Below are 14,064 nucleotides of genomic sequence, written 5' to 3' on the forward strand. Positions count from 1 at the left end.
TTTTTAACACTTTGACAATGTAGCCAACTATTGAACTATATGGGCTTACCAGGACCATACTGCTACTTTACTCACTTATGTATGGGGCTTACAGACTTAGTATGTGGTTCATATCCCTATATATCATCATATAGTGCGGCGACCACCCTGGCTAACAAGTTGGCATCTGGTCAAATACTGTTTCTCTACAACTAATCCATCTGTAAAATGAGAAATGGGATATTTTACGAATGAAACAGGGAATAGACCAGCTGTTAAATGACAACTGAAACTATTATGCACCGCTGCCCAGCAATATGAAGCCGAGACTTAAGACACATCTGACAGCCGGACTCCGCACGGATGTGCACTTGCGGTTGCCTAGCAACATGATACAAAGACACGAGCAGCCACTGATAGCAGGATGTGCCGTGGATGTCACAGCACGAACAACTAGGACTATGTTACCGGGTACACTCAGATGAAAGTGAACGTGGCTATCAGGACACTCTGCGGGAAGGATGATATGAGCGCTTCTCCTAGATGAGGTAATACCAATCTCCTTTTTACCCCCCATGGGAGGGCATGGCATCGGAGTTGCTTAACAACTAGCTTAACTACGTAATTCCCGCGGTTGCTTAGCAACATGTTACAGAGATACCAGCAGCCACTGACAGCAGGATGTGACGTAGCTGTCACAGCACGGACAACAAGGACGATGTTGCCGAGCATATTCAGATGACAACGGATACTTAGTTAGCGTGGCTTTCATGAGCGTGGCAAGAGTGACATGAGCGCTCTCCCTAGAAGTGATAATACCAATCTCTTCCCTCTCTCTCCCCCACGGGAGGGCACAGCATCAGGGTTGCTTAGCAACCAGCCTAAGCGCGTCATTTCCGCCGAACCGAGCTATGATGACACAGTCAGCCAATTAAACACATTCAGGGATTGGCTGGTGACTGCCTAACAGGGTTTTTAAACCTGAGCTATCATTTACACCACAGCATTGGAAGTGAACAAGCCCGCAGAATGGGTGAAACGCGTTTTCCAGCATTTCCATTGTGGACCAAGGATGCTAGGAGTATTTTCCAGATCCTATCAACCTCAGACTGACCCAGGGACCTGGGCAGGGACCGGTATTTTCATATTGCCTTATCTAATTCTTACACACCAAATGCATTGGTATGGGTATATGTACATTACTCTTCAATTGCCTAATAAATAGCAGTGCAAATTAAGGGACTACGGGACATTTTTTGTCCCCAGGAAGTCGCCACAAGCAAGATTCATACTGAAAGTAAAACTGACTATTAGTGATGAGCGGGTTCGGTTCGTCGGAATCCGAACCCCCCCGAATTTCACCCATTTTACACGGTTCCGAGGCAGATTCGAATCTTCCCGCCTTGCTCGGTTAACCCGAGCGCGCCCGAACGTCATCATCCCGCTGTCGGATTCTCGCGAGATTCGGATTCTATATAAGGAGCCGCGCGTCGCCGCCATTTTTCACTCGTGCATTGGAAATGATAGTGAGAGGACGTGGCTGGCGTCCTCTCAGTTTTATTCAGGTGGCTGCAAATATCTGTGCTCACTGCTTTATTGTGGGGACTGGGGACCAGCAGTATTATATAGGAGGAGTACAGTGCAGAGTTTTGCTGACCAGTGACCACCAGTATTATACGTTCTCTGCCTGAAAAACGCTCCATATCTGTGCTCAGTGTGCTGCATAAATCTGTGCTCACACTGCTTTATTGTGGGGACTGGGGACCAGCAGTATTATATAGGAGGAGTACAGTGCAGAGTTTTTCTCACCAGTGACCACCAGTATTATACGTTCTCTGCCTGAAAAACGCCCCATATCTGTGCTCAGTGTGCTGCATATATCTGTGCTCACACTGCTTTATTGTGGGGACTTGGGACCACCAGTATTATATAGGAGGAGTACAGTGCAGAGTTTTGCTGACCAGTGACCACCAGTATTATACGTTCTCTGCCTGAAAAACGCTCCATATCTGTGCTGCATTGTAGTAGTAAAAATGGAGAACAAAAATGTGGAGGGTAAAATAGGGAACGATCAAGATCCACTTCCACCTCGTGCTGAAGCTGCTGCCACTAGTCATGGCCGAGACGATAAAATGCCATCAACGTCGTCTGCCAAGGCCGATGGCCAATGTCATAGTAGAGAGCATGTAAAATCCAAAAAACAAAAGTTCAGTAAAATGACCCAAATATCAAAATTAAAAGCGTCTGAGGAGAAGCGTAAACTTGCCAATACGCCATTTACGACACTGAGTGGCAAGGAACGGCTAAGGCCCTGGCCTATGTTCATGGCTAGTGGTTCAGATTCATATGAGGATGGAAGCACTCATCCTCTCACTAGAAAACTGCAGTGCCACTCCTAGATGGGCCAGGTGTTTGTGTCGGCCACTTGGGTCGCTTAGCTTAGTCACACAGCTACCTCATTGCGCCTCTTTTTTTCTTTGCATCATGTGCTGTTTGGGGACAATTTTTTTGAAGTGCCATCCTGCCTGACACTGCAGTGCCACTCCTAGATGGGCCAGGTGTTTGTGTCGGCCACTTGTGTCGCTTAGCTTAGCCATCCAGCGACCTTGGTGCACCTCTTTTTTTCTTTGCATCATGTGCTGTTTGGGGACTATTTTTTAAATCTGCCATCCTGTCTGACACTGCAGTGCCACTCCTAGATGGGCCAGGTGTTTGTGTCGGTCACTTGGGTCGCTTAGCTTAGTCACACAGCTACCTCATTGCTCCTCTTTTTTTCTTTGCATCATGTGCTGTTTGGGGACTATTTTTTTGAAGTGCCATCCTGCCTGACACTGCAGTGCCACTCCTAGATGGGCCAGGTGTTTGTGTCGGCCACTTGGGTCGCTTAGCTTAGTCATCCAGCGACCTCGGTGCAAATTTTAGGACTAAAAATAATATTGTGAGGTGTGAGGTGTTCAGAATAGACTGAAAATGAGTGGAAATTATGGTTATTGAGGTTAATAATACTATGGGATCAAAATGACCCCCAAATTTATGATTTAAGCTGTTTTTGAGTTTTTTTTGTAAAAACCCACCCGAATCCAAAACACACCCGAATCCGTCAAAAAAATTTCAGGGAGGTTTTGCCAAAACGTGTCTGAATCCAAAACACGGCCGCGGAACCGAATCCAAAACCAAAACACAAAACCCGAAAAATTTCCGGTGCACATCACTACTGACTATATGTGTATACTGACAGCTAACCTGACCATTTAACGCCGACCCACAATTTGGGAACGGGATTATACCTTGTTTATTGGACACGGTATGCCAATATCAATCAGCAGGAGGCAATGAGAACTGATTAAACATCACGGGGCAGCATCAAAAGGAATTACCGCATTTAAAGCACCCACCTACGTTTTGTTCTGTACTTACTCCCCTGGTAGCTGGCCAATAGAACTTGGACAGCCCAGTAATAGGAAGTCTTTAATACATATGCGTGTGTGAGGAGTTGGGACCATCTGACACTCTATGGGCTAAAATGCCAGTTTGTGGTTACTCATAATTTAGAGCAATAGAATACATTTATTATTGTAAACCCTTGTCTAGACTTGCAAGTCCCAATTTTGATCCAGTGCCTTCATATTTTTCCCAGGCACACACTTTGGCCCAATTCTCCACCATTACTTATCTTTTATTTCCCACCTACCTACATCCGCGGACTCTCATCTATGATTCACGGGTAATCTTGTGTCTAACGTAGATAGTAGATCCGCATGTGTTTTCCCTTTTTCTTCCTCCTTTTCTGCTTACTGTTCTTTGCAAATCTTCCTTAGGTGCACTCTCATTGGTAAGTCGATTACACCTGTGTCCAGGAATTACTACCATACCCCACCGACAGAGCCCGATCTCGTCCGATCTTGGAAGCAAAACGGTGGTGGGCTGGGTCAGTATCTGTTAGGGGGACCCCCAGAGAATACCCGGTGTTGTAATTTATGACCTATCTCGACTTTACACCAACAGCAGGATCACCACGTTCTTTCTACAATCATCTCTTTATCTTTTCCCCGTTACAATTTGTAAATTGTTTTCAGATATCACTGTTTCTGAATAATCAGGGAAGCTGATCAATTTAAACATATGTTTATACTTGTACACGGTCCCAGAGAGGTCGATCTCGTACTTATATGTTAGGATCTATACTCCTAATATCAGTCCGGTCCAGTGACCCATTGGGGTCTCATTAAAACAAGCCTAGCTTGTGCTGGTAGGAGAGGATTTGGGTGTAGAGCTAGTGTCTACATCCCCCTATAAGTCTAATACCTTAGACTAACCAGAACATTTCCAATTTTTCAACCCATCAATCAGTTGATTGGTTCACCCTATAATCTGCATAGTTTTCACTATTCAGATTAATGCAGTCACACCTTTGGTGTTATCTTATCCCTAAGAGATATAGATAAGTTGGCACGTTTGTGGGTACATAGATACCAGTGTATCTGTTATGAGCCACGGCTGTGGCTCATTCCTGTTTTGCAGTTTTGTTCTGTATTTCATGTTATACTTCTGTTTATGTTCCCCGTGGGTGTCATGGGGTGCTCGGAGCTCACCCTTAAGGAGGGGATACTGTTATGAACCACAGGTAGTGGTTCATTCCTATTTTATGTTTATAAAGTTGTCTTGCATGCCAGGATTTCCTGTTGCTCTGTTTTAGAATACTCTTGTCTGCTGCCGCTGGTGAGTCTGTGTAATTGCAGCTTGTTCCCTTGTGTTCAGCCTCACCTGGCTGCTAATTGCATCTGGTCAGTTTGGAATCTTGCAACAAGGCAGCTGCATGGGATTATTAATTAGGCCTCTCTGTTATATGCTGGCTGTTTGCAATTCACAGATGCTGGTGATATTCCTGGGTTTTCAGTCCGCTTGAGTTCTGAGCTTGGTTCCTGCTAGTTCCTGAGCTTCCTGTGTCAGTCCCTGTGTCGATTCCTATGTCTGATCCCGTGTCCTGCCGTGAGGCGTTCCTGTCCTGAGGTCCAGTACCTTTGCCTGTGCAAGTTTCTGGCTTCTTGGTGTCCACCGGTCTGTCGTTTGGGATTCTGCCTGTCCTCCAGTTCTGAGAGTCTGTGTCAGCAGCATTGGGAGTTCCTGCCCGTTTGCCAGTATTCGTACCGGTTCCGTGAGTAGCGGCACGGCCGCGTCCGTTGGCGTAGGCCGCTGTATTCCCTTATTATTTCTGTCACTGGTGTTTTGCAGAGGGTTCTGCTTATGCTGTCACCGCCGGTACACAAGAGTATTGTCGGTGTGTGGTCAGCATTTCCTTTGTTGTTCTTTTCCTTTGGCGGCAAGCCGCACATACTTTGGTTTTAGGTTTGTTAGTAGCCCCTGGCCTTGTTGTTTAGTCAGAGGGCCCCTTGTTATCACCCTGTCTCGGTTCACTCTTTGTCTCTCATTAAGACCTGAGGGGGCATCGAAGTTGGGCAGACGTAATCCGCCCTTCAAACGCGGCTGCCATGGGCTCAAGCAACCATAGTCTCGCAAGAGTGTACTGACAGCACGGGTGAGACAACGGAGATAGGGCGCCAGGGGCTATTCCCTTTCCATTCCCCTTTCCCAGCATTCCGTCCTGGTGCTCTGGACTCGCTTCATAACATCTCCCTTGTTCTGAGCACCAGGAACCTAACATTATCACCAGCCATACCACAAAAAAGAAATAAAACTTTTTTCTTTTTTGGCCCAGTCCAGTGTCTAGTCTAGAATCCAGTCCTGTCTAGAATTCGGTGTTTAGAATCCAGTCCAGTGTTAGAATCCAGTCTTGTCTAGAATCCGGTGTTTAGAATCCAGTCCGGTGTTTAGAATCCAGTCCAGTGTTTAGAATCCAGTCCAGTGTTTAGAATCCAGTCCAGTGTTTAGAATCCAGTCCAGTGTTTAGAATCCAGTCCAGTGTTTAGAATCCAGTCCAGTGTTTAGAATCCAGTCCAGTGTTTAGAATCCAGTCCGGTGTTTAAAAAAAAAAAAAAAAAAGTCTTGTTTTGTTTAGCAAAATTTAGTCTTGCCTTGTCTTGTCTTGTCTTGTCTAGTTTTAAATCCTCCTATGTCTACTATGCAAGCCCTGCAGGCATCTCTCACAGCCCTGAACTCTGTATTCAGTGCTTTGAGACCAGAGCGACTAGAAGTTTTGCAGCAATCCCTAAAGCAACTGCAAAACCTACTGACTAAAATCTTGCTCATCTTGCCAGAAGTCGTTGAGAGTACATCTATCTCTAAAGAGACTCTTGTTCACAGTATGGTGACAAGAGAATCCTCTGGTTTAATTGAAGAGAAAAGATTTAAAAGTTTTCTGCGGCCCAGGCTCTCAGAAGAGGAGCGCCTGCGTCGCAGAAACTTAAACTTGTGCCTATATTGTGGGGGTTTAGGCCACTATCTGCAGACCTGTGAGTTGCGCAAGCCAAAGTGTGGTGACGAGTCTTGCCCTCTGGCCAAGTTGAGTCAGGATACAAGACCTACTCCTGTCTCTACTGTGGCAGAGGTACTTGTCACACAACCCACACTAAAAAGCTCTCTGTCCTATAATTGGGGTCCTTGGGCAAGGGAGCCCCATTATAGATTCAGGAATCAAAAAAGAATGTTTTTCTCCTCTCTTGAGGTTCCTGTGGAAGCGGAGTTGCAAGCCCCTGGAGTGGTGCCCGATGCCCAGGGTCCTGGAGTGGTGCCCGATGCCCAGGGTCCTGGAGTGGTGCCTGATGCCCAGGGTCCTGGAGTGGTGCCCGATGCCCAGGGTCCTGGAGTGGTGCCCGATGCCCAGGGTCCTGGAGTGGTGCCCGTAGCCCAGGGTCCTGGAGTGGTGCCCGATGCTCAGGTTCTTGGTGCGGTACCCGATGCCCAGAGTGCTGGTGCGGTACCCGATGCCCAGAGTGCTGGTGCGGTACCCGATGCCCAGAGTGCTGGAGCGGTACCCGATGCCCAGAGTGCTGGAGCGGTACCCGATGCCCGGAGTGCTGGAGCGGTACCCGATGCCCAGAGTGCTGGAGCGGTACCCGATGCCCAGAGTGCTGGAGCGGTACCCGATGCCCAGAGTGCTGGAGCGGTACCCGATGCCCTAGCTTATAGAGGGACATCAAATATTATAGTTCAGGTGTCCATACCGGAAGGGGTCTCAGAAGCTGTCACCCCAGGTAGGGACTTGAAAAGCGCAACCCAAGAAAGGGTCTCTAAAACCATAGTTCTTGAAGGGAACTCGAGAAGCAAAACCCCAGAAGGGATCTTTGAAGTAATATCCCCAAGTGGGGTCTCGAGAGACGCAGCCCCAAAGAAGGGTCTAGAAGTCGCTTCCCCAGGAAAGAACTTAAGAAGCATAGCATTAGTGGAGGATCTGAACGTTATTGCTTCAGCAAAAGTCCTGGAAGTCATAGTCCCGGGAGAACTTTCGATAATTATCGACTCAGAGAGGGAGGCCGATGGCCCGATCCCAGTCAGGGAGGCCAACGGCCCGGTCCCAGTAAAAGAATCCGAGGTGCTGGCCCCAGCGGGGTTCCCGGAGGCCACTGCCCCAGCGGGGTTCCCGGAGGCCACTGCCCCAGCGGGGTTCCCGGAGGCCACTGCCCCAGCGGGGTTCCCGGAGGCCACTGCCCCAGCGGGGTTCCCGGAGGTCTCTGCCCCGGGTGGGGTTCAGGAAGTCTCTGCCCCGGGTGGGGTTCAGGAAGTCTCTGCCCCGGGTGGGGTTCAGGAAGTCACTGCCCTGGATGGGGTTCAGAAAGTCACTGCCCTGGGTGGGGTTCAGAAAGTCACTGCCCTGGGTGGGGTTCAGAAAGTCACTGCCCCGGGTGGGGTTCAGAAAGTCACTGCCCCGGGTGGGGTTCAGAAAGTCACTGCCCCGGGTGGGGTTCAGAAAGTCACTGCCCCGGGTGGGGTTCAGAGAGTCTCAGCCTCGAGTAAGGTCAATAGTGACCAGGTCCTAGCAAAGCACTCCAGTCAGTCAGATGAGAAGGAAACAGATCCTGACTCTGATATCTCAACATCCATAATCTTTGATGGGGACTTAGCCCAATTTTTGACACTTTACAAACACTATTACATTATTATGTTGTCTAGACCATTTCTGGGCATCACTTCAGAGAACATTGTGCTTTATCTGATTTATTCTTTTAGAGGAGAGCCTTTTGAGTGGGCGACCAGCCTAATGAAAGCTGAAGATCCCATTCTTCAGGATCCCCTAGCATTCAGTGATGCAATTATTAAAAGATATGGTTCCAAAGAAATTGGTTCAGGTTCCTCTAGGTCACCCGTCTTATATACTGAGAGTCCACCAAATACTGTAAACTCAGCACAAGAGTCTCAGCCCGTTGTTTTGACTGCAGGATGTGCTTTTCTGACTTCTTCTTCTAATAATAGTACTTTACCAGAAAGTTCAGCTCCCAAGGGTAAGAGACCTGTCTCTGATTTGAACGCAGCCTTGCTGGGTGGTACCATCAGTTCAGACAATGTGTGGGGAATTACCTTGGTCAGACCTAAAGAGCTTTGTAAAAAGAAGAAGAAGAAAAAGAAATAATTTTTGACTCTTGCCTTGATAAAAAAAAAAGTTTTTTGTTTTTTTTTGTTTTTTCCCCTTGTCTTGTGTCCAGTGGCCACCATCAAGGGGAGGGCACTGTTACAAGTTGTTGCTACAGCTTGTTTTTGTTTTCTTGTCTGTTAGACCAGTGTGTCAGGTTTTTTTTTTGTATCCCTTGTTCTGGATACTCTGAATTTTGGGGTCTTTTGACCCCTCCTCAAGGGGGGGGGTAATGTTATGAGCCACGGCTGTGGCTCATTCCTGTTTTGCAGTTTTGTTCTGTATTTCATGTTATACTTCTGTTTATGTTCCCCGTGGGTGTCATGGGGTGCTCGGAGCTCACCCTTAAGGAGGGGATACTGTTATGAACCACAGGTAGTGGTTCATTCCTATTTTATGTTTATAAAGTTGTCTTGCATGCCAGGATTTCCTGTTGCTCTGTTTTAGAATACTCTTGTCTGCTGCCGCTGGTGAGTCTGTGTAATTGCAGCTTGTTCCCTTGTGTTCAGCCTCACCTGGCTGCTAATTGCATCTGGTCAGTTTGGAATCTTGCAACAAGGCAGCTGCATGGGATTATTAATTAGGCCTCTCTGTTATATGCTGGCTGTTTGCAATTCACAGATGCTGGTGATATTCCTGGGTTTTCAGTCCGCTTGAGTTCTGAGCTTGGTTCCTGCTAGTTCCTGAGCTTCCTGTGTCAGTCCCTGTGTCGATTCCTATGTCTGATCCCGTGTCCTGTCGTGAGGCGTTCCTGTCCTGAGGTCCAGTACCTTTGCCTGTGCAAGTTTCTGGCTTCTTGGTGTCCACCGGTCTGTCGTTTGGGAGTCTGCCTGTCCTCCAGTTCTGAGAGTCTGTGTCAGCAGCATTGGGAGTTCCTGTCCGTTTGCCAGTATTCGTACCGGTTCCGTGAGTAGCGGCACAGCCGCGTCCGTTGGCGTAGGCCGTTGTATTCCCTTATTATTTCTGTCACTGGTGTTTTGCAGAGGGTTCTGCTTATGCTGTCACCGCCGGTACACAAGAGTATTGTCGGTGTGTGGTCAGCATTTCCTTTGTTGTTCTTTTCCTTTGGCGGCAAGCCGCACATACTTTGGTTTTAGGTTTGTTAGTAGCCCCTGGCCTTGTTGTTTAGTCAGAGGGCCCCTTGTTATCACCCTGTCTCGGTTCACTCTTTGTCTCTCATTAAGACCTGAGGGGGCATCGAAGTTGGGCAGACGTAATCCGCCCTTCAAACGCGGCTGCCATGGGCTCAAGCAACCATAGTCTCGCAAGAGTGTACTGACAGCACGAGTGAGACAACGGAGATAGGGCGCCAGGGGCTATTCCCTTTCCATTCCCCTTTCCCAGCATTCCGTCCTGGTGCTCTGGACTCGCTTCATAACATCTCCCTTGTTCTGAGCACCAGGAACCTAACAGTATCCTTACTGATCAACGGTGGTGGAATACGATAGTGTGGAGCTTTTTCTTAAATTAATTATTTATTAAAAGTTATGTCTTAACATTTTCATATAAACAAATTTACATAAGAGTGCACTCACACAAGAGTCTTCTGCAAGCCAATTTTCTCCTAACTTTCTCTCTGACTCTGGGTGCACCACCAGGTAACTATAGTGGGATTGTACCCGTATATTGTTATAATTCTGGTTTAATACAATTCTGCCTGATCTTTGGACTGGTGCGGAATCATACCTTGTTTTGAGCTCTGTGTCACTGCAAGTATCCATTCCATATCTGTGCTGCATTTTTGTGAGCAGTATATATAGTAGTACAGTGCAGCATTTTGGTGACCAACAGTATATAGTTGTACAGTACAGTAGGCCACTGCTGTAATCTTGCAGCTCTGTGTCACTGCAAGTATCCATTCCATATCTATGCTGCATTTTTGTGAGCAGTATATATAGTAGTACAGTGCAGCATTTTGGTGACCAACAGTATATAGTTGTACAGTACAGTAGGCCACTGCTGTATCTTGCAGCTCTGTGTCACTGCAAGTATCCATTCCATATCTATGCTGCATTTTTGTGAGCAGTATATATAGTAGTACAGTGCAGCATTTTGGTGACCAACAGTATATAGTTGTACAGTACAGTAGGCCATTGCTGTATCTTGCAGCCAGGGCAGGTGCTAGGGTGTTCGGTGCCCTCCTGCAAACTATCAATTTTGCGCCTTTCTACAAATACAAATGTGACCGATCTCATCCTCAGAGCTGTAACTAGACATTTTGGTCCCGTCCGTCCCCCTCAAGATCCATAAATATAGGGTCATAAAAAAATTACATAATATATAGGGGCGTAAAATAATTATGACGCACAGTGGTCAACATTATTCAAAATTATGCCACACAGTAGTACCACTTAGATACATTACGCCAGGTAGTGCCCCTTATATACATTACGCCAGATACAGCCCCCTTTTACATATTGCACCAGGTAGAGCCAGTCACACATTATTCCAGGTAGAGCACCCTTTTACACATGCCACTTCACCCAGCAGGGGGAAGCGCCAAAAATATAGGGGCCACAGAATAGTACCAATTCACATTACACTGCACAGTAGTGTTCGCTAGTCACATTACACCAAACAGTAGTGTTCGCTAGTCACATTACACTTCATAGCAGTGTCAATTAGTCACATTACACTGCACAGTAGTGTCCGTTAGTCACATTACACTGCACAGTATTGTTCGCTAGTCACATTACACCGGATAGTAGTGTCCGTTAGTAACCTTAAACTGCACAGTATTGTTCGCTAGTCACATTACACTGCACAGTAGTAGTGTTCACTCTAGCAGTGAAAAGGGGCATGGCGCCGGACTCCGAAACGGGGGCGCGGCCACACAAATTAGGGGGCATGGCCACGCCTACGACATTTCAGTGGGCGGTGCGGCCCACAGACGCTACTATAGAGAGCGTCTGTGGCCGGCGACGTCACTTTTGGGGGCGACGGAGGTGCTGGGCTTCCCCCAGCTCTCTCCCAATGCGTGAATGGATGCCGCGCGCATGCGCACGGCATCTTTACATGCTGGGAGGGCAGGAAGTGGGCGGCTGTTCTAGCAGGGCGCCGCAAAAGGGACAGGGCGGGTTTTGCCTGCTAAAAAACGGGCAGGGCGCGGCGCCCTGCTAAGACAGCCTAGAGAGAACACTACGGTATTGTCAGTTTGTCACATTACACTGCACAGTAGTATCAGTTTGTCACATTACACTGCACAGTAGTGTCCGTTAGTCACATTACACTGCACAGTAGAGTCTGTTAGTCACATTACACTGCACAGTAGTGTTCGCTAGTCACATTACACAGCACAGTATTGTTCGCTCGTCACATTACACCACGTAGTATGTCCTTTAGTCACATTACACTGCACAGTAGTGTTCGCTAGTCACATTACACCGCATAGTAGTGTCGGTTAGTCACATTACACTGCACAGTAGTGTTCACTAGTCACATTACAACGCACAGTAGTATCCGTTAGTCACATTACACTGCACAGTAGTGTCCGTTAGTCACATTACACCGCATAGTAGTGTTCGCTAGTCACATTACACTGCACAGTAGTTTTCGCTAGTCACATTGCACTGCACAGTAGTGTTCGCTAGTCACATTGCACTGCACAGTATTGTTCGCTAGTCACATTACACTGCACAGTAGTGTCAGTTTGTCACATTACACTGCACAGTAGTGTCCTTTAGTCACATTACACTGCACAGTAGTGTCTGTTAGTCACATTACACTGCACAGTAGTGTCCGTTAGTCACATTACACCGCATAGTAGTGTTCGCTAGTCACATTACACTGCACAGTATTGTTCGCTCGTCACATTACACCACATAGTATGTCCTTTAGTCACATTACACTGCACAGTAGTGTCCGTCAGTCACATTACACAGCACAGTAGTGTGCGTCAGTCACATTACACCACATAGTAGTGTCTGAAAAAAAAAAAAAGGCTGCTGACAGCGCAGCCAGGAGTCAACCTTACATCAGATGCATCGGCAATGTAATTGCCGATGCATCGGGAGGTGGCGGAACGCGTCAGAACTCCTCCTTCTGCAAACCTAGTCCAGGTGATTTATCCTTGTGCAATCCATACAGCTTCATCCCTACCAGAGCTGTCCGGCTGACTGCTACAAGAGACCGCTGCCTTATACTTCTTTACAGCAGCTCGTTACTACCGCCGGCCAGCAACTACGGGAACAGGAGATTGCCGCTTATTCCTCCACAGTGGCAGGTGCCTAGCATTGGGCATTCAACCTTCCCTCTCCACTGTGCATAACATCGGGCAACGCAGGACTGACTAGCCGGGGATGCTCGGCTAGTTTATACCAGTTCGTGTTGGAGATGTATTATACGCTTTAATTATCTATCCAGTGAATGATAGAATTTACCATCTGGAACTGCACTTACCAATCCTCCTGTTTCCTCTGCATTATATGATAGGATGCATCTATTTGGAAAGCCACTTTATTATATGGTTGAATTTTTACATCACCTGGGACAGATATAGGTGTGCTGCTAATTTACATGTTTTAATTGTTCTTATTATGAGAATAAATATTTAATATATTACACGTTGTGCTCTCTAATCTACATAGCTACTGACACACAGCGCAGCCACTTTATGAATGCAGATCCGGCTGCGTATTCAACGATCTGCGTTCATCTCTGAATGACCCCCTAAGCTAGGTACAGCCTTTGTTCCCTCCACAGTGTGGCCCTGTTACCTGCAGGAGGTCCCGGCTCGGGCGCTGCTCCTCCTCTCCCTTCTCCGCCGGTTTCTCGCAGGCTCCGTTACTCCAATGGCTCTTTAGGATGCCATCAGTGACGAGAGGGAGGGAGCGGGTACTAATTACTTGGGCCTGGGACTGATGGAGGGGCCCGGAGGGGGCCCTGGTCCGCTACACTCCCACCTTACTGGGCAGCAGCAGCTCTCATCTTGGCAGCACAGCACATGCTGCAGTGTGCTGTGCTGCAGTGGGGCAGAGAGGCTGCTGCTAATACTGATCCAGTGTGTGTTCCTGTATAGGTGGGTGGGGAGAGTGTGATCACAGTGATCACACTCCCCCCTCGAAATGATCCTGGCTGAGGGGCTGAGTGGCTGAGGGCCCAGGCACTGCACCTACCCAGCACTGTGCTGCAAGGACTTATTTTAAAAAACCCACCAAAAGGGGCGTGGTCACGGCTCCCGCGATTAGGCCACACTCCCACCATCTGAGCAGATCGGGAATTGGGATGTCAGCTGCGCTGTGTGTGGGCTGAGGCCGCACACTGCATACACACTCTGGGGAGGAGGAGGGGGAGGGAGCCGCGCTGCAAGCTGCCAGCGCCGCTACCTGTCATCCAGTTTGACAGTCACAGCAGCAGCTGGCAGCAGCAGGGATGCAGAGCAGGGAGAGGCTGAGCGCCTCTCCATACTAGTACTATACATTACACGATGTAGAGCCTATTACACACATTACACCAGGTAGAGCCCATTATACACATTATGCCAGGTAAAGCACATTATACACATTATGCCAGGTAGTGCCAACCTTCCAGAGGTTGCTCCTCTCCTGGCCCCCGTGCTGACT

At 47.9% G+C, this 14,064-nt stretch overlaps 1 protein-coding gene and 1 pseudogene across 3 annotated transcripts in view; one reads left to right on the forward strand and one right to left on the reverse strand.

Annotated features, from left to right (window-relative positions):
• LOC134910441 (uncharacterized) overlaps window positions 1-14,064 on the reverse strand; it is a 145,545-nt gene that overhangs the window by 16,591 nt on the left and 114,890 nt on the right. The gene's annotated exons all lie outside the window — the stretch shown is intronic.
• On the forward strand, window positions 3,838-3,956 carry LOC134912951 (5S ribosomal RNA; annotated as a pseudogene).

The sequence above is a fragment of the Pseudophryne corroboree genome, chromosome 4 (assembly GCF_028390025.1).
Source record: "Pseudophryne corroboree isolate aPseCor3 chromosome 4, aPseCor3.hap2, whole genome shotgun sequence".
In the NCBI taxonomy this organism is placed as follows: Eukaryota; Metazoa; Chordata; class Amphibia; order Anura; family Myobatrachidae; genus Pseudophryne; species Pseudophryne corroboree.